The 19,499-nt window shown below is 43.7% G+C and overlaps 1 long non-coding RNA gene across 1 annotated transcript in view; it reads left to right on the forward strand.

Moving 5' to 3' along the window:
- Nucleotides 1-15,232, forward strand: part of LOC146343813 (uncharacterized) — a 70,169-nt gene extending 54,937 nt beyond the window's left edge. Inside the window, exons 3-5 of the long non-coding RNA XR_014792030.1 lie at nucleotides 13,135-13,210; nucleotides 13,631-13,685; nucleotides 14,683-15,232. This is a non-coding gene — a long non-coding RNA (uncharacterized LOC146343813). The remainder of the gene's footprint in view (nucleotides 1-13,134; nucleotides 13,211-13,630; nucleotides 13,686-14,682) is intronic.
- Nucleotides 15,233-19,499: the final 4,267 nt, after the last annotated feature.

Genomic DNA, 19,499 nt, shown 5'->3' on the forward strand with positions numbered 1-19,499 from the left:
GAATTTTTCTGAAATTTCTCCTCCTTTGAATTTCTTTTTGAAAGCAATTTCTTTCTATCAGATTGAATGAGAAAAACATGTGGGAGAAATTTTTGGCACAGAACTATTATTGAGGGATCATGGGAGAAGCAGGCCAAAACATCTGGAGGGCCAAAAGTTTTCTGCCCCTGCTTTAAACTGTTAAAGAAATACTGCTGCTTTTTCCTCCTCCTCCTCCTCCTCCTCTCATCCAGGTTACTATTTTTCTAAAGTAAAAAACACAAAATAAGTCTGTCTTTATACAGAAACCTATCAGATATTCATGTTGCACCTCCCTGTCCCTTATACTACCTTTGTGTTTACTTTCTCCTTCTCCATCTCTACTAGATAAATGTGGCTGCCAGGGGCAGCTGGTGCCTCCAAAGACTGGGGGATGCTACATGTCCCACCCACCCTGAAAAGCTATTCCCATGACTCCTTCCTTTTGCTGCAGCACTCACCTAAAGCTCCTCCTACCCCCATCCCAGTTTCGTCTCACCTTACCCATGCCTGTGAGGTCTCCTTCAAAGCAGCCTGATCCTGTGATACTATCAGGTTGATCCCCTGTTCCCTTGCATCTGGCTTAAAGAGGCAAGGATCATAGAGAAAAGAAGGCATGACAATTAAAGAGGGCAACTGCTCTTGAATCAGCAGCAAGCTGAGCTGAAGGGCTAGCCAGCCCAGCTTGTCTCTCCTACACTACCTCTCTGGGCCCCTAGCAGCCATGCAGGCACCTGTATGATACTCCAGCTTCCACAACAGAGTCAGGCAGGGGAACGAACTCAGAGAAACCTTTTTGTATTCCTGCACCAGCATGCTGATTGCCAACACTGGAACCCTAGAGCCTTAGGAACATGGGGACATAGGAATCTGGCTTCTACTGTTTCAGATCATTGGTCCATCTAGCCCTGTATTGTTGACACTGACTGGCAGTAGCTCTCCAGAGTTTTAAGCAGGGTTTTTTTCAGCCCTACCTAGAGAAGTGGGGATTGAACCTGAAACCTTCTGTATGTAAAGCATGTGCTCTTACACTGATCTACAGCCTTCTCTCTTAACACAGCCTTAAAAAAGAAATCTTAAGGTGGGAGAAAAGAAATGTTTCACTTTGGATGTCAGTTCAGCATCCTGTGTGCACTCTATAGTGAAGCACAGATGGACATTGCATCATGCATGTATACAGTGGCATTTCTGACATTTGCTACTTTCTTTTGTAGTCAGTTTCCTAATAACTCCTAGCAGCAAATTTGCCCTTTCACATTGAAATGATGATTACAGTGAACTTCCCAGTATGAACTATTGCCATAGAAGAGCTCGGAAACCCTGTGAAAGCATTGCCTGTGGTGCTTAGAAATGGTGAAAATGCTGGCAGATTTGTTTTATTCTGTGATATTAGGGGTCTTCATATTGACCTGAGACCACAATCCTGAACTGGGTGTATTCTTCAGCATTTGTGGTTTCAGGTCTGCTGCTGCTCTCTAGGTGCTGTTATTATCAGGGAAGGTATCTTCCCTGCTATTCTAATGACACATACATGAGTTATTTTATTGAAGCTGCTCATCAAACCCTGTTTTCATAAGAGATGCTTACATTGGTTTTTGAGGCTGCACCATGACATCACACCAGCCTGCATTATGAATGTTCAGATGTTAAGATTTTCATGCTCTCAGAAACATTGTGCCAAAGTGCAGGAGAAGTCCTGGAGGAGATGCTCTATTTGTATGGGACAGTGTTGGTTATGAGCTACCATATTTGTGCCCCTTGAGAGTTTATTGGTTCAAAGAAAGAGGAAAACATGTACACACACCCTTTGCATTTCTCCAAACAATACTTCCAATTAAAATGTTTGTGACTTGTATTACAGACTGCATTCACCAATTAAGGTAAATTTGAGTGAAAAACACACTCAGTGTAAGGTGTGAAAACAGCTTGATTATTTCAGGCATCTAGAATGATAATCTGTTTCTGCTGTGTGTCTACTCCCAATCAAATTAGATACTTTTGTCAAATATTGAATACACTCTCCACTTGAGAAAAGGGTAACCATCTTCCTTTGCATACTGTTACAAAGCAACAAAGGCTTGGTCAACCCACTGAAGTCTGTTGATGCCTTTACAGTGAATTGGATTACACACTAAATATCCAATGATGAGCTCCCCATCTCATGTTGGCAATAAATGTGAAGAGCTACTCAGCTTGGCATAAACCTCTTGTCCAGGAAAATTAAACCAAGCAGCCAAAGGGAAAGATCACGAGCTTAGAAAGCCAGGAACTGGCAAAGAGGTCTAGCAAAGAATAGCAGGCCAAACACTTCTAAGAATTCTCAGTTGCTTTTACAGGCAAGACAGGGAACCATTAATTTCTTATGTTCTGTAGCACTTTGAGTAAAAATGCAGGCTTATATATTGCTCCATTAACTTTTACTAAAAGCACAAAAACAAGAATGGCTTTTGTTAAAACACTCAGACCCAGAGATGGGAATTGGATCAGTTTTACCTATACTAGCCTGACAATCTATTATTGGAAGCAAGTTCAATAGGCAAAAACAGAGGGATGCCAGCTTTTATATGCAAATCTACACAGGGTTTTTCTCCAGCTCTGGCAAAAAGGTTTTGCACAATATTAATTAAAATTTACAGTACATTACAAAAATTCTTTTCAAATGTCCAGTGCACTGGATTGAAATTCCATTGTGAGAGTATCCTGACTTCAACATTTTACACCTAAAATACATTAAATCCTATTAAAATGGCCATTTTAATGCTGTTGGAGCAGCGTACATTTTAGCACTGGGAATTGCTACTCACTCCAATATGTTTTACATTTAATTGCTGAAGGATACAATGCACTTGTGTTATTACACTGGTTTCATTCTTGGATGATTTCCCCTTTGGCAGACGAGTGACACTTTTTCATTGGTTATTCATTCACATTATTGATTAACACATACTGGATCAATTTATTAGTCCCTCTGAATCCATTTTGAGTACCCAGGTTTTTAAATAGAGAAATGTCTTTCACTGAATGCTAACACCATGCTTTATGTACTTGTAAAACATACTCACATGTTGTTAGTTTAAGGTAAAAAATGAGAGGGCTTATCGAACAACATAATTTAAATTACAATATTACCTGTCACATAAAGAAACATAGTTTTGCTCTTTTATCCTACTTTCAGGGTGTCTCAATGTTATTTATTTATTTCATTTCATTTCATTTCATTTCTATACCACCCAATCGCCGAAGCTCTCTGGGAAGTTCACAAAAATTAAAACCAAACGGCACACAATAAAACAATATAAAATATATAGAACATTAAAACCACAATATGACCACAATAATAAAACCACAATGTTACAAGAAAGTAATCCACCTAACTTTCATTCCTCTGTGAACTGAGCAAAGGCAGTCTTTGTCCTCTTTCAAAATTCACATTTAGTCCATTAAAACTGGAGGAAGACAAAATTGGGTTAGGGTCAAAGTATATAATAAGTAGTGATGGGCAAACTTACCCTGAGTGAATTCATTATTTACTTGAAAAGTAACGAATTCATCTGCATGAGCTCAGACAAGAGTTCTCCTTTAATACAAAATCTTGTTCCATGTGTATGAGTTTTTGTGCATGTGCAATATGAAGTTGCATCTTGGGAGTGTGAAAAGGCTATAGGTGTCTTGGTCAACCACATGAGGCACTGGTAAACAACAACAACAAATGCAATCTTAGGTTGCATTAAAAGAAGCATAGTGTCCAAATCAGCAAAATTGCTGTCCAAATCAGCAGAAGCAAGAGTTCCACTCTATTCTGCCCTGCTCAGGCCTCATCTGGAGTACTGTATCCCATTCTGGGCACTACATTTTAAGATGAACATTAGGGCTACCCAGGCATTTGCCTCCAGCGTGGTTACAGTCAAGCTGGGGATGGGATGTGCAGGAGCACACATGCCATGCCCCCAGGCTTTTCCATGCATCTAGGTACCTCATAGACCTTCGTGCACTGAACATGACAGTCTACATAGAGGCTGGTAAGCACATTCAGTTGAATGCACTTAAACAGCTCCTGCAGTCATGAACCCTGTCATTTCAGTGTCCTTGGTTGTGGGAGCTATGTGAGCACATTTGACTGAATATGCTTGCAAGCCCCTGTGCCAGGGGTGTTGAACCATTTTCAGCCTAAGGGCCAAATTCCATTTCAGGGAAGCTCTCAGGGGCTGCATTCCAATGGCCATTGGGACTGAAGGCAAAAGAGTCAGGGCCAAAAATTCCAGCACGTTTTAGCTCAAAGCTCTTACTGTCAGTGACTAAACCTTAGGAGAGCCATGTCAACCTTTTACAGTGGGAAAAACACTGCCCCAAAGCCAAATGATCAGAGGTTGTGGGAAAGGGGGTGTGGCCAGGGGAAGTGGGTGTGGCCATCTGGGGCCCGCAGAGAGCTGGATGGTGGCTCCAGGAGGGCGAGATTCCCCCCGCCCCACCCTGGGCCTGAGGTTCTACACCACTGCCCTATGAAGACTTCCATGCTCAGTGGCAACAGGATCTGAGGTAGCCAGGCACATGGATATGCTTGGGAGTGGAGCATGCATGCTCAAACTCATCCCGTCCCCACTATAGCCCTTTGCATGAGACAGGAGAACACCAGCATTGGGCTATCAACAAAATGGAATATGTCCAGAGTAGGGTGATCAGAATAGTGAGGAAACAGAATAGTGTTTCCAAGCAATAATAGATTATTGCTTGGAAACAGAGTTCCATGAGGAATGGTTAAAGAGCGGGTTTTGTTTAGCCTGAAGAAGAGTAGCTTAAGGGGACACATGCTAGCTGTCTTCAAATATATGAAGGCTGTTGGATGTTGTTTGACAGTGGGCCAGGCTTCCTCAGGAGGTGCTGGGCTCTCCTTCACTGGAGGTATTTAAGAAGAAGCTAGATGGCCCTCTGTCAGGAAGCTGTAGTTGCATCCTGCATTGCAGATCCAGCACTGAGCAAGGAGATGGACGAAGTGACCTCTAGTCTTATTCCAACTATATGAGTCAATGGACAGGCTCTATAGTATGCACTGAGTTAGATTGATTGCCTCATTTGGGAGTAGCAAATTATTTGACAGTAGTGGATACCACCAATTTTATTTCTTTCAATTGTCTTCCATTCACTTACTCTGATGGTGGCAGAATGGGGACCTGCAGCTGAAGAAGTTTCTGACAGTGCTAGAAAATTCCAGATGACATCCCAGAATATACAGTGTAAATGTGTGTAAACTACAGAGAAGAGACTCTTTGCATACCTTTCAGCTTCTCCATGGTCACTTGGGAGTTGTTGAAAGTAATGAACAAGCCAATTTTATTTATTTATTTATTTATTGCATTTATATCCCACCTTTTTTCCTCTTGCAAGGAACCCAAGGCGGCTTACATTATCCTCCTCCTCTCCATTTTATCCTCACAACAACAACCCTGTGAGGTAGGTTGGGCTGAGAGTTTGTGACTGGCCCAAAGTCACCCAGTGAGCTTCCGTGGCCGAGTAGGGACTAGAACCCAGATCTCCCGGCTCCCAGTCCAATGCTCTCACCACTACACCACACTGGCCAATGACTTGGTTTGCACATCACAATAAGCCACCATAGGTTAATTAACCCATGGGGCTCCAAGAGGTGTGCCAGCCGCCATTTTGAATATGCAAGGTTGTTCTAGGGTTATCCAGGGTTGTTTACCCCTGAAATAACCGACGATGCCTAGGTGTGCATAACATGATAAGCTGCAGCGTGCCCCCCCTCCCGCTTGCATATTCAGAATGGTGGCCAGTGTGCATCTTGGAGCCCTATGTGTTAATTAGCCCTTAGCATCTGCATCATTCCCTGAATAAAGCCAGCTGGTGGAAGAAAAAGAGGAGATGAACTACCTGTGTACTTCTAAGGCACAATTACACCGGCTTCTGGTGAGCCCTTGAATCTTCACAATTCATCATTACTATGTTTAAACACAAACATCTAGCTAGGGAAGTGAAGAGTTTTCCTATACCAATGTTAGCTCCTTCCAACATTTCCACAGTGAAATTGCCCTCTTTGATTTCTGCAGATGTATTTAATAAAATGACAGGCTTGTCAACAGCCAGTGTTTAACATATGTGCACCAGAAATTACTAGCTGCTAATTGCTAAATTATTGAAGGCCTGAAGAGATCACAAAAGATTTTAAATTCCCACAACCTCATTGGGCTGGGATCTGAGAGCTCAGGATGCTTGAAGATTTGAGGATAGAAAAAAGCCAAATAACACTGTGTTACTCTACAAATGTGAGTCCCCATTCAGTGGGAGTCTCCAAAGAAATAACCACGTGGTTTCACACTGTGTGTGTGTGTGTGTGTGTGTGTGCACACACACACACAATGTTATTGCTAGTGGAATCACAATGGTGGGAAATTTTGGGCTGGAGAAGAGTGGTGTATTTAGTATTTAGAAAGTAAACAAGAAAGAAAGTAGGGGAGGGAGCTAAGGAAGCCACTTCCTTTTTCTTCCTTTTCATCTCATTCATTCCTCATGTTTCAGTGGGATGGTTGAGTCTTTGGACAAAAAGGGATAGAAAAGAAATATAATGAGCCCCCAAAAGGGGTGTGGGGAGGAAAAGCCTCAAAATATTGCTTAAAGGAAAAATAACATTATGGGCCGATCTACACTGCACCTGCCATCGCAATGAATTCGGTGTCCCGTCGGGTTAAACGCTCTCGCATTAAAACGTGATTATTCACACTCACCCATTTCCCCCGTTGCAGTGCTTCATCAAACTCGAGCACTGTGCTGTTTTCCTGCGTGCACTTATCTGATCTCAGAAGCTAAGCGGGGTTGGCCTTGGTCAGTAGTTGGATCATGGGCAACCACCTGGGAATCAGGCTTCCTGCACTGAGCAGGGGGTTGTTCTATCCCTCCAAATGAGATTAAGTTTTACCCCTCCTATCCCCCGCTCCAGATGTTTGTTTTTTTAAAATTAAGGCGTTATCCTCGCAGAATCGGGGCTTCCCTGTGATTTTTTTTTCTCTAATTCAGGCATGATCTTCGAAGATTTGAAGTTGTGAAGCTTCAAAGCTTCATATTTGAAGCTTCACAACTTTGAATCTTCAAAGATCATGCCTGAATTAGAAAAAATAAACATCATGGAGAAGCCCCGATTCTGCGAGGATAACACCTTAATTTTTAAAAAAACATCCAGAGCGGGGGATAGGAGGGGGTAAAACTTAGTCCCATTTAAAGGGATAGAACAACCCCCTGCTCAGTGCAGGAAGCCTGATTCCCAGGTGGTCGCCCATCCAACTACTGACTGGGGCCATCCCTGCTTAGCTTCTGAGATCAGACAAGCGCGCGCACATCCAGCCCTTTGCTTGTTGCTGAGGAAACGGGGGCTGCTGAGGAAGCTATGCGATCAGTAGCTGGAAGAAGACATGGGGCTGTCAAGAGCTGTGATTGGACAGGAGGGAAATACAAACACTGCCTTATATGGACAGGCGGGGGACCTGACCGGATATGGTAGTGAAGGCGGAAAATCAGAGCACATTAAGGGGAAATACTGGGATAGTAGGGTATTGAAAGCGGGAGCACGGAAGTGGGAAATTCTGGTTCCAATTCGAGGTGGATACTGCGTAGTGTGAAAGGCGGGTGGTGAAACCTCATTGGAAGTGGGAAAAGGCGGTAAGTGTAGATCCAGCCAGAGTCTGTATTTCGGTGTGTTGCCTTCTTGAAGGGCAAGATGCAGGAGTTCATTTCAAGCAGGGGTGCAGAATCCCAGGGGCCGAATCCAGCCCTCCAGGGTTTCCCACATGGCCACACCCCTTCCCCTGGCCACATCCTCATAACCTGGCCACATCCCCAGCCACCAATCATTGGTTTCCCAGCTTTTCTGCAGTTCCCCCCATCCCATTCTAAAAGGTAGAAATGCCTCTCCGAAGACTTAGTTACCAGCAGTAAGTGTGTTAAGCTAAAATATGCTGTTATTTTTGGTCCCACCAACCCCTGGAATGTGGCCCCTGAGAGTTGCTCCAAAATTGAGTTTGGCCCTTGGGCTGAAAGAGGTTCAGCACCTCTCCTATAGGAGCTTGTTCAGTTTTTTTCTGCTGCAATTCAAGCTCTACTTCGCCCACCTTCCCTTCCCTAGTGACACTCATACCTTGTTTGAACACAGACCTAGTTTGAGCAGTCCCCATGCTTCAGACAAGTTAATTCTCCCCCCCCCCAAATCCTGGCATGTTTCTCTGGTTAAACACTTATTTGGTACTTCAAAACAACAGCAACACAACCAGCTGGGGTTTAATTTGAAAAATTGCCCATGGTGGAGGGTGGGGAAGGATGGAAGCAGTTTCCAGCTGGCCCCCAAGGCTAGTCAAGCACCACTCTGCAAAACCAGCTTCTGCTAGAAATAGGAAAAACTGGTCAGACCGCCCAGGAAGGTTGAAGCCTGGCTAGAAGGGATGACCAGAAGAGACAGGAAAAAAACAGCACAGGAGGCTCATCACCACATTCTTGAAATGGGCCAATTGCCCAGTCTTAAAGGATGGACTTTCTACAGTCTCATGCACAATTTATGCTGGGGAAGACGATTTCAGGGTCATATTCCTGGCTGGAGAAAGGAGAAAGACAGGAGGGAGAGCACTGTTTGACTGGGGGAAAGCACTGTGTGAGCAACACCGAAAACAGCTTCAAATGTATCCACTTTAATTTAGTAAATATATGTGTAAAAAGAGATGGAACAGATGGCCCAGTTTATGTATGCCTTCCTTTTGTTTGCTGTGCCATTGTCTGCTATACCAAGAGCCAATTGCTCCATTACCAATTAGCATCTGCATTCCTTTCCGCAAGGAGCAGCTAGGGGCCAATGGTGTGAATGGAGGTGGTGGGGAATCTCTTGCAGGAACTGTTGATCTTCTTTCTTTCTTTAACCACACCCACTTATCAATCCCATCTGTGTTTCTTCTTAAAGGAGAAAGACATAAAGTAGGGCTGCGCACCGCTTCAGATCTGGATCCAAATTCCCAGCCGAAGATGGGCGATTTGGACTGAATAGGTCCGGATCTGAAGTGGGTCAGGATCAGCCCAAAGCAGTCCGGAGTGGGTTAGATTGATCCAAATTGCTTTGGATCACTTCAGACCGATCCAGATGATCCTGAAGCCCTACTTGCACCCCTCCCCTGGATGCACCCAACGAGTGCATGAGCCCCCTGCTCCTTATCTGGACCCATTGGAGCACCTGCAGCCATCAGCCTCTTCAAGGGAGTCACCAGTTTCTTTTAAAATGGTGACTCTTCTATTTCTGGAAATCAAATCCTGTGCAAATGGTGGCTGTAAGGCAGTCATTTACACAACATTACAGGCTTAGATGGCCCAAGAGGGGGCTCACTTGGCTTGGCAGGCACAATTTGGATGATCGAATCTTGCTTGAGACCCAAAGTTCGAAGCGGGTCAGACTGGGTCAAAATCAGGCTGAGGCAGATCGGGGCCGATTCAGAAGCTCTGAATAGGTCACTGAAGCAGGTTGGAGGTCCGTGCATAGCCCTTATATAAAGGATCCTCTGAGCATTAGAAAGTATCTTTTCTTTACCACTGTGTGAGTGCAGCTTGTTCCCAATTGCTTAGGAACCAGGGCATCCTTACCTGGCAAATGGTAGGATTCCCATTAGGGCTTGAGCCCAAGAAAAGATATTTTCCCAAAAAGTAAGCACTGCCATCACTTGACAGCTTTATAAAAACAACAACCCATTGAAAAAAAAATCCCTTTAAAATTTGTTTATGTTGGTGTTGTTCAGTCGTTAAGTTGTGTCCAACTCTTCGTGACCCCATGGACCATAGCACGCCAGGCCTTCCTGTCCTCCGTTCCTGTATAATCACTGAATTTTGCGGTGGTACCTGACAGTTCCTGCTGACTTTTACCACTGCTGGTAGTAGTAATACATGGAATGGAGGGAGGTGCCATCTTGTACTTTGCCTCAGGCAGCAACATGTCTTTGGCCAGCTCTTCCTCCCATCTTTCAGGAGGATCCTAAGCACCAAATCTTTGTTGAAGATATGAAGGAACCTCATAAGATTTAGAAAACAACATAGTAGTGTGGGTCATTTGTTCCTAATCAAAATCTACTAATAGTGAACCAGGATAATAAACAACTTTAAACTCCAGTCACCCTGAGGCCAATCCATATTTTGTTGGTAAAACACACACACACACACACACACACACACACACGTTTTTGCTAGCTCCTATTTACTTTAGTAAGCAAACACTTGTTCCATACTGGCACAGGATCAGCCCCCAATGAAGGACATAAGAACAGCCATGCTAGATCAGACCAAAGTCCTACCTAGCCCAGAATCCTGTCTCTCACAGTGGCCAGCCAGATGTCTATGTAAAGCCCACAAGTAGGACGTCAGGGCAATAGCTCTCTCTTGCTGCTGTTGTTCTCAGCAACTGATATTCAGAAGCAGGTAGGGATGGACGAAAGGGACTTACCTGGTCCCGCAGCTTGCTTTGCGGTGGGGGGGAGGCGCTTCAGTTCTCCCCCCGAAGTTCAGGCGAGGGGGGGGAGGCGCCCCGCCTCGCCCGGCCGAAATTCAGGCCGGGGGGGAGGCGGCCCATCCCTCGCTGCCGAAATTCAGGCCGGGGAGGAGCGCCCCCTCTACCCGGCCGCGAAAAAAAAAAGTAAAGAAAAAAACCCCCACACCCGTGATAGGCTACGTAACGATTTACGTAGCCTATCACGGCTAGATTTCCAAAGTCAGCCGTGATAGGCTATGTAAATCGCCACATAGCCTATCACTGGTGACTTTGAAAAAAAAAAGCACGTACGCAAATGGCGGCGCCCATGGGGCGCCGCCATTTGCGTTCCTTACTTTGGCACGTCTAGTCTACGTAAAGATTTACGTAGACTACAGCGAAAATAAGGGAACGCTATTTGTGTTGCCCTTATTTTCGCTGTAGTCTACGTAAATCTTTATGTAGACTAGACGTGCCAAACTAAGGAACGGAAATGGTGGCGCCCCATGGGCACCGCCATTTGCATACGCGCTTTTTTTTTTTTTCAAAGTCACCCGTGATAGGCTACGTGACGATTTACATAGCCTATCATGGCTGACTTTGGAAATCTAGCCATGATAGGCTGTGTAAATCGTTACGTAGCCTATCACGGGTGTGTGTGTGTGTGTTTTTTACTTTCCTTTTTTATTTTGCAATGGCGGCGGCGGCAGCTGGTCAGAAGACCGGCCGCCGCTGCCGCCCCTGCCGAACTGCCGCCGAACCGCCGCCGAGAGGGACATTCACACGAGGTAAGTCCCATCCCGGGGGGGGGGGCGGGGGGCCGGCGGAGAATTTCACCACCAATTTTGGGGGGCCGAATGCGTTGGCATTCGGCCTCCTGGAGATTTGTGGAGAAATTCTCTGCCATCCCTAGAAGCAGGTTGTCTCCAGTCCTGGAGGCAGCATATAACCCTCATGACTAGTCACTATCAGTAGCTTTATCTTCCATGCAGGCCCAGCCCAAGACATTTTTCTGCATGAGGCAAAAGACAAGATGATGCCCCCTCTCATTCCATGTACAGTAGCTGACTGGGCTGGCAGTTGGATCATTCTTCAACACTGGCAATATGACAGCATTCTCATCACACCTGAAGGCAGCAGGCTAGCTTAGACAGGGGTGCAGGGCAGGCTGCAAGGCCCACAGCACTCTCTCCTCCCTCACTTTGCTGCCACCTCCCAGTATCTGCCACCTGAAGTCTGTCTCACTCTGCCTAAGGATAGGGCTGGCCTGCTTCTAAGAATATGTTTAATCCTCCTGTAAAGGCATCCAAATTGGTGGCCATCATTGCATCTTGTGATAGCAAATTCCATAATTTAACTATGCACTGTGTGAAGAAGTATTTCCTTTTGTCTGTCCTGAATCTCCACCATTTAGCTTCATAGTTTGAAGACGTACCCAGCTGCCTCCAAGGCCAAGCTGCAATGTTTCTCCTTCATTATTGCTGCCATCAGCCCTCTTTTCATTACTAGAACTTGAGTGAGGGGAACTCAAAGTTCTGCAGGTTTTTCAGGTGGGAGTGGGCAGCTACCAGCTAACTCCCACATCAAGTCAGAGGTGTTGTGGCCATCAGAATTCAAATGTTTTGAAATCTATGATCTAACCTAAGCCATATTCATGCATTCCTCATGGGCATTTCTATGTCAAAACTGGGGATGACAGAGAAATCCATTTGGGGGCTGGAGTTTGATGTGTTTTCCTAGGTTTGGTCCCCTGGACTTTGTTTTGGTTCCCACTGCAGCTCCCAACTCAGTCTGCAGCAAGTTGGGCCATTTCGTGGATTTTCTGAGCATTTTGCTCATTTTTTGCAGGTTCTGCAATTTGCACAAATTTCTGAGCAATTTGTGCAAATCCCAGCTGAATTTGCACAAATTTGGATGTAATTTATGCAAATTGCTCAGGAATTTGCGCACATTACAGAACCTGCAGATAAAATGTACAAAAGAAGTTCCCGGAGTTTGGAGAAAACCTACATTTTGGCTTGCAAATGCAAATCGAGTCATACATCGAGTCAAACTCTGCAAATCGAGTCGAACTCAGTCGAGTCAAAAAAGAACTGGATTTCCCAGCAACTGACATCCCTAGTTAAAACAGGAGCATGGTGGGGCTTTTAGCCCCGACCCTGACATCGTTTCTCCTTCCTCTGACATCTGTGCATTGAGCACAGTTTTCTGCAAAGGGACCCCAAGATGTGAGCAGCTCCTTGCATGGAGGGCCTCTGCACGACCAGCAGACCCGGTTGCACAGATGTCCTAATGTGGATCTCCTACACACAAGGGGCTGCTCAAACATTGGGGTTCCTTTGCGGATTATCATGCTCAACGTTTAGATGTTGGGGAAGGAGATGCTGAATCAGTGGTAGGTCTAAAAGCATGGCCCTTTTCCCTTTTTCAACATGTAAGTCCTTTACATGTGAGTAACACATGAATAGTGCATCTCTCTATCATCTAGCTTGCTAGCTAATCATCTTGTACAGTTCCTTACCCCAAAGATAATTTAAGACTAATATTAAATAAATGGCTTTTCTGTGGGGAAGAAGGTTCTGGTCTCCTTTCATTTATTTTTATTTTATTTTAATGTGTAGGTCGTGTTCATAATATAGAAGTGTGGCTTCCCTTTGCCTAGCACTAAAAGCCAACTAATCCCTGTGTAAGAAATCAGTAAGTATGGCCTGCTTAATCTAGTCCCAATGTGAAACTGTTGACATTTGTTCTTTTTTTTCTTCTTTCTTCCCCTGTCATTATGTGACTGGGCCTGTTTTGTGCTGGATTAGGCACAAATCTCCCATACAGCACATTTGGCATGTTACTAGTAGTTTAACTTCATTAATAATGTATGAAGAAAATGTAATCCACGACAAGGGAAGGAAAATAAAGTTTCTTGTTTTTTGTTTTTTTTTAACAAGCAAGCCACCAATTCCTTCGGCATAGGTAATTATTCGACACTGGTTTTTTGATGTTGTTGTCTCTACAACTGAGCTTTTCTCATATATGTAGTAGTAGTAGTTCTGTATTTGTGTGTGTGTATAAAAATATGTAAAATTCTCTAACTCAATCATAACTTGCTTCATACCATTTCAGTTCCAGGTGCTGCACATCAGGAGAAAAATGAATCTTTTTTGCAATCATTTTGCAGGTGAGCATCTTTTTTTCCCCTTCTCTTTTTAAAAGTATGATTACAAATTAAGGGTGCAATCCTATGCATGTTTAGACAGAAAAAAGTGCTACAATTCCCACCATTCCCAAGCCAGCATGAGAATTGTAGGACTCCTTTCTGTCTAAACATGCATAGGATTGTACCCTAAATGAATTACAGCACAGAAGGGGCGGGGGAACACATTTTGGTTTACACAGCCAGAAGCTTTGTTTCACTCTAGTATGCAATAAACAAAATTTAGTTTTGAACTGATTTGTTGTCTGGCTGTCTTCCTTCTCTTAACACATAGAATGGGTTAGTCATATAGGCATACCAAACAGTATGATAGCTATCCAGGACGGATTATGTAGCTTGCAGAGCTGATCTTTATCCTTTCAGTAGTAGGGAATCAACATTTCTACTGCTGTTAGTAAGCTCAACATCAATTCTATATACAAGTAGCTAAGAAGAACTGATACATGATCTATTTAGACAACCCTTTAATATATTCAGTTACATATACTGTATGTGTGTGTGTGTGTGTATTGCCCAGTAAGGTCTAATGTTGGCACAGAACCAAAATTATATAACCCCTCCCACCCGTTGCTTTCCCCCGGTTTAATATCCAGCAGTTGTCATTCTTGAGGTTATATATTCTTCTTAATGTCTTATTATAGGAAAGATCACCCCTGTACATTCAGTCCTTCTTGCTTTCCTTTGTCTGCTCATAAAAGTTAAAAAGCAGACCACATTATCTGACACATTCTTCTGTGTAACTCCCATCCAAATGAATTCCTTTTGATCAGGCTTGCACAGGACAGTTTGGCTGTGGATTGTGCCTATAGCTAGTAAACAATATTGGTGCACATACATACACACACACACACACGTGTGTGCGCGTTTAACTGTAGACATTTCTGGTTAAACAACTGAAAATCTTGTTTTTAGCAAGAAGACCCACTACCAAAGGTGATGATAACGCTTTTGTATTTTCTAGGCAACTAATTGCTATTCACTGGAGAAACAGGGCAACAGTAAACATATTCCTTCATCTCTTGAACTTATTCAACGTTGATCTTCGTGGTAACTGGAAAGTTGCAAAGCAGCCCAGGGAACAGACGCCAGGCCCCAAAGCAGTGGTCACTTAGAAGTACTTTTGCGCTCCGCACTCCTGTCACATTTGTGCTATCAGAGCAACAGCTGGGGAGACTTTTTCAACAAAGATGAGTGTCAGATAATCCTGATGAGATTCCACATCCAGCATCTTTTGTAATTATGTCACATTCGGCTGTAATGGAATAATTCAAGCTGAAAGGACAAGCTTTGATCCTTTCTTAAACCTTTCCCTGAGGACTGGCTATCTGAAAGATTCAAAGATATTTCTGTTACAAGATCTAGCGTTTCCTCGGGGAAGTCATGCTTCTGAAGCAGTGGGATCTTGCAAAAAAGCAGTATCAAGTTTGCCAAGAAGATATCAGGGAAAGAGAGAGAGAGAGAATATGAAAGTATATATGGAGATGTCAATAAAAATATCCTTCCATTTTATTAATGGAGCAGCAACTTTCATTTGTAATGTTCTATAATTCAGCCAGGCAGAGAGAAAATAGTTCTAAGAAAGAAAGGAACAGTATTAGGGAAAGGATATGCACACTTAGGAACATGTATATTCCAAAGGCATTGTTTAGAATGTGCATTTACTCAATTGCATTTTCACAAATGTCAATGGAATAGAACCAATTAAAACCTCCAGAAACAGCACATGGTACAGTCTTTATTGGACTGTATTGCTTCATACTGCAGGTGGGGGATTGTATAACCAGGTTGGGAGGGAGGAGGACCAGGTGGATGGAGGAAACAAGGAGATAGGAGCTCAGAGGCCAGCTGATCCCCCTGAAAGATCAATTCTTGCTGTTTGCTGCTGCCACTGCCACTGCCACCGCCACCACCGTACATCCTTGCCTTTGACCTCAAAATACTTGCTACTGGTGCTCCATTAGCCAAGTGACTTGGGGACATCTTGGACTGTCAGTGGCAGAAACCACAATGTGCACAACCTCCACTGCTACTACAATATGGCCTGGAATGTTCCAGACTGACTGGTGATAGAGGCAGGCCACTATTGGGTTTCTTTGCTTGTCACCTCTGTGGAAACCTTCAGCATGCGATGAGATGCACTGCTGCTAGAGAGGGGAGCATAGGAAGAGGGGAAGGGCAAAGGTAGGGACATCTTTTCGTGTGCTTTGCTTCTGCACTCCACCCGTGCAGGACACGGAATAATGGGCTCAAGTTACAGGAAGCCAGATTCCGGCTGAACATCAGGAAAAACTTCCTGAGTGTCAGAGCAATACGGCAATGGAACCAATTACCTGGGGAGGTGGTGGGCTCTCCCACACTGGAGGCCTTTAAGACGAGGCTGGACAGCCATTTGTCAGGGATGCTCTGACTTGGATTCCTGCTATTAGCAGGGGGTTGGACTCGATGGCCTTGTAGGCCCCTTCCAACCCTACTATTCTATGATTCTATGATTCTTACCTCCTATGCTATGGAGAAGAGTGATGGAAGGAAGGTAAATGTTGGCCCTGCCCCATAGGAATATAAGGAGTATGGGATAAAAGAAGAGATTCTTATCCCCCCCCCACACACACACATATGCACCTCACCTGTTGAAAGGTAACGGGAACAGGCAATATTTTTCAGGGGCTGCTAGGTATCCATATTACCATAAATTGCAGTACGCTGAAGGTGGGAACAGTGGATGAATGTCACTGGGTCCCAGTTAGGCATCCTTGGCCCCATCTACAGAGGGCATTTACTCTGGCCCTACTGCACCCCCAAGATGATCATGGCACATGATGTATGCCCATCTCTTTAGCAAGCACAGTTTTTCAAGTTGTAAAGCATGGGTTGTTTGCAAACTGGTTTTCTGTTTTGACAGATTTTCCCATCGCGGCAGCTTCAGCGGGGTTTCGAAGTCTGTGTGATCTGAACTGCCTTTGGTCAGTTTGGTGTGGGCTGTGGGGAGCAGTGCTGATTGTCAGAAGGGAAAGTAGTGTCATGAAAGGGTGGAACTGAGGAGAGGAGTGGGCAAAACATGTCTACTTGGAAGTAACTCATTCTCTCAAGCAGAGGGAGGGGTCAGGAGAATCCATTTTTGAAATGTCCAGAGCAGCAAATGTGTGCATTAGTTTAATGAGTTTAACAGATAATTGCCCCCCGAAGAAGCTTTCTTCCTGCCAAGAAAGAGCGAACACATGAGGGGCTGTTAGCTAAACATGTCTACTCGGAAGTAACTCCTTTGCCATTGCACTTCATTGAGCACAGGAGAGAGGAGAGGGGCAGGGAGCAAGCCTCTGCTCATTCGCTGCCCCACACCTACACAGCTGATGACGTTCAGTTCTACTCATGGGGCTTTGCCCACCCAACCCCAAACTAATATGGTTTCAGGTGCTGTTTACCCCATACAAGTAATTTTTATTTATTTATTTTTTTTTAAAGTATACACCACTTTACTGGCTACCATTTGCCCTGGGAGGAGCAAACCTGATTTCATAAAAATCTGGATTTAAATGGAATAAAGAAGGCATCCTTGTGTAGGTGGGGCCCTTGCTGCAGATTTTTGTGATGTTTTGTGATGTTTCATAATCCATGCGTTTATTTTATTTGGACAACAAGATGTTCTGTGTTACTTCTCCATGTGTCCTCTCTCTCTCCCTCTCCCCCTCTCTCTCTTGTCTGGCACTGTATATTATGTGAACTGTAAAACCTGTTTCTATGAACTTCTTGTCCTGTGATACCTTTAACGTTGTACCAGTTGTTCTTGTTTCTTTGCCAACCTGAGCTTCAATTCTCTGATTTGAAATGTAGTTACAAAACAGCTCATGACAATTCCAAGTACTGTCTCCAAGGGCTCTTTCAAGACATTCGCTTTCCAGAGCAAACTGGAGCATTACTATGGCTGACCATCATGTTGATTTGGTGTGATAAACCCCCACAATCCAACTTTCCAGTCATAGCTATCTCCATGTTGTTCACTGCTAATCTATACATACCACAAGATCATCACAGGGGAAATAGAAATGGCCATTTTCCCCAGTGGCCACTCCAAATTCCACAACAGCGGATACCTCTTTTGGTATTTCCAGACATTATTCCAAGCAGTGACATTTGTATCCAAGCAGGAAGCACTACTGGAATTCGGTTGTGAAGGAAGGATTAGAGCGATCTTCTCAACTTTAACATTCTGATCATCTGTCTGGTGTACCAGTGATTGCATTAGCAAATTGATTGCATGTGTGCACATGCCCACAGGAGGCTGCCACTGGTTCATCTAGCCCAGTATTGTCTACACCAGGGGTGCAGAACCTCAGTCAAGTCCAGCTCTCCTGGGGTCCCAATCTGGATAGCCACGCCCTCTTCCCCTGGCTCCATCCCCTTTCCCCCCAACCACATTTTTAAAAAACAAAACAAAACACTGGACAACAAAAAGGGATGACATATTCCTCTGGTTTTATGGTACAGATTTTTATGTTCCTGTAATTGATGACATGACCAACGGCTTATGCATTTATCAACAATCTGATCTGAGAGGAACTGGATCCCATCGAAGTTTTCTGATGCTTAGACTTAATAGTTATATCTGATGGTTAGATATCATGGTGTGCCTAATTGCGTCTCCTCACTTTTCGATGAGTGACAGAGATTCCTTTTTGGCATGTCTGAATGAAAATTAGTTTTCCTTTTCCCCAAAGTGCTTGATGTCCTGCCAGGATGAAAGATGCTACAAAGAGCCAATTTATGCAAGAGGGAACAGGGCAACCAGAGGTTGCAACGAGTACTGTTTGGCAGTGCCATGTTGGAGGCTGATGAATTACTGTTCAAGTGATGCCAAACACAAGATATTTTTTTTTTAAATGAGACTAAAATGAAACAGCTGGAAGATACCAGGATAGTACTAAAATTCTGAGAAACTTGTGGAAATATGAACACTTAAATAAAAGAATGGACATAGGAATGTGTTGATTGATAGCACTGGCTTTGCCCATTCATAGTATGGGGGCTGGGTTTATGGTCTTGTGCATTTATGGATTCGTGTTCTCTAGAATATTATGGATTATATTTTTAATTAGAGCTGGAACAAATTTACTCCCCAAAATTCCCTTCATGATTCACCTCTCTGAATTTGAATGTTGAATATTCTCTGAGTATTCCAATATTCACCAATAGTGCATGTCCTGAAATCCTATCATATCAGTATTTGATATTTGATAGTAGTTCATAGTTGCCATGCATTTTTAGTATATGTCAGTATTTGATAGTTGTTATGCAATGGTATTTCAAAATCTAACCATATCTACCAAAATTTGATGTTGACATGTAATGGTGTTGGCATCTGATAGCATTAGGTAGATGACACAAAATGTCATCTACCTAATGATGACATTTTGTGTCATCTACCTAATGCTATCACAGATACCTAATACTGTATTTTACAGTATTTGACTGGTGTGAAGGATCAGGTTCAAAGTTAAGGTGATGCTGTGGTGATGGGACCCACAACACTTTATAAAACTTATTTTAACAGTTGCCACCACCTCATTCATTTGAATTTGCTCTATATGCCCAAATAAAAAAGACAAAAAGAACCCAAAGAAACCCCAATAATTGTGTGGTACTCTAAACTCCCAGTAGTTTATGCAAGCAAGCAGGTATAGAAAGGCAAGTGTGAATGAACTCCAGGCCCAGAATTATAATAAACAATAGTAAAAATAGATTGTCTTTGAGGAAATCAATTTGCATGATATTTTAAAAGTAGAG

Source organism: Heloderma suspectum, chromosome 5 (assembly GCF_057233095.1).
Source record: "Heloderma suspectum isolate Gila_16-S chromosome 5, 16-S_ref, whole genome shotgun sequence".
NCBI lineage: Eukaryota > Metazoa > Chordata > Lepidosauria > Squamata > Helodermatidae > Heloderma > Heloderma suspectum.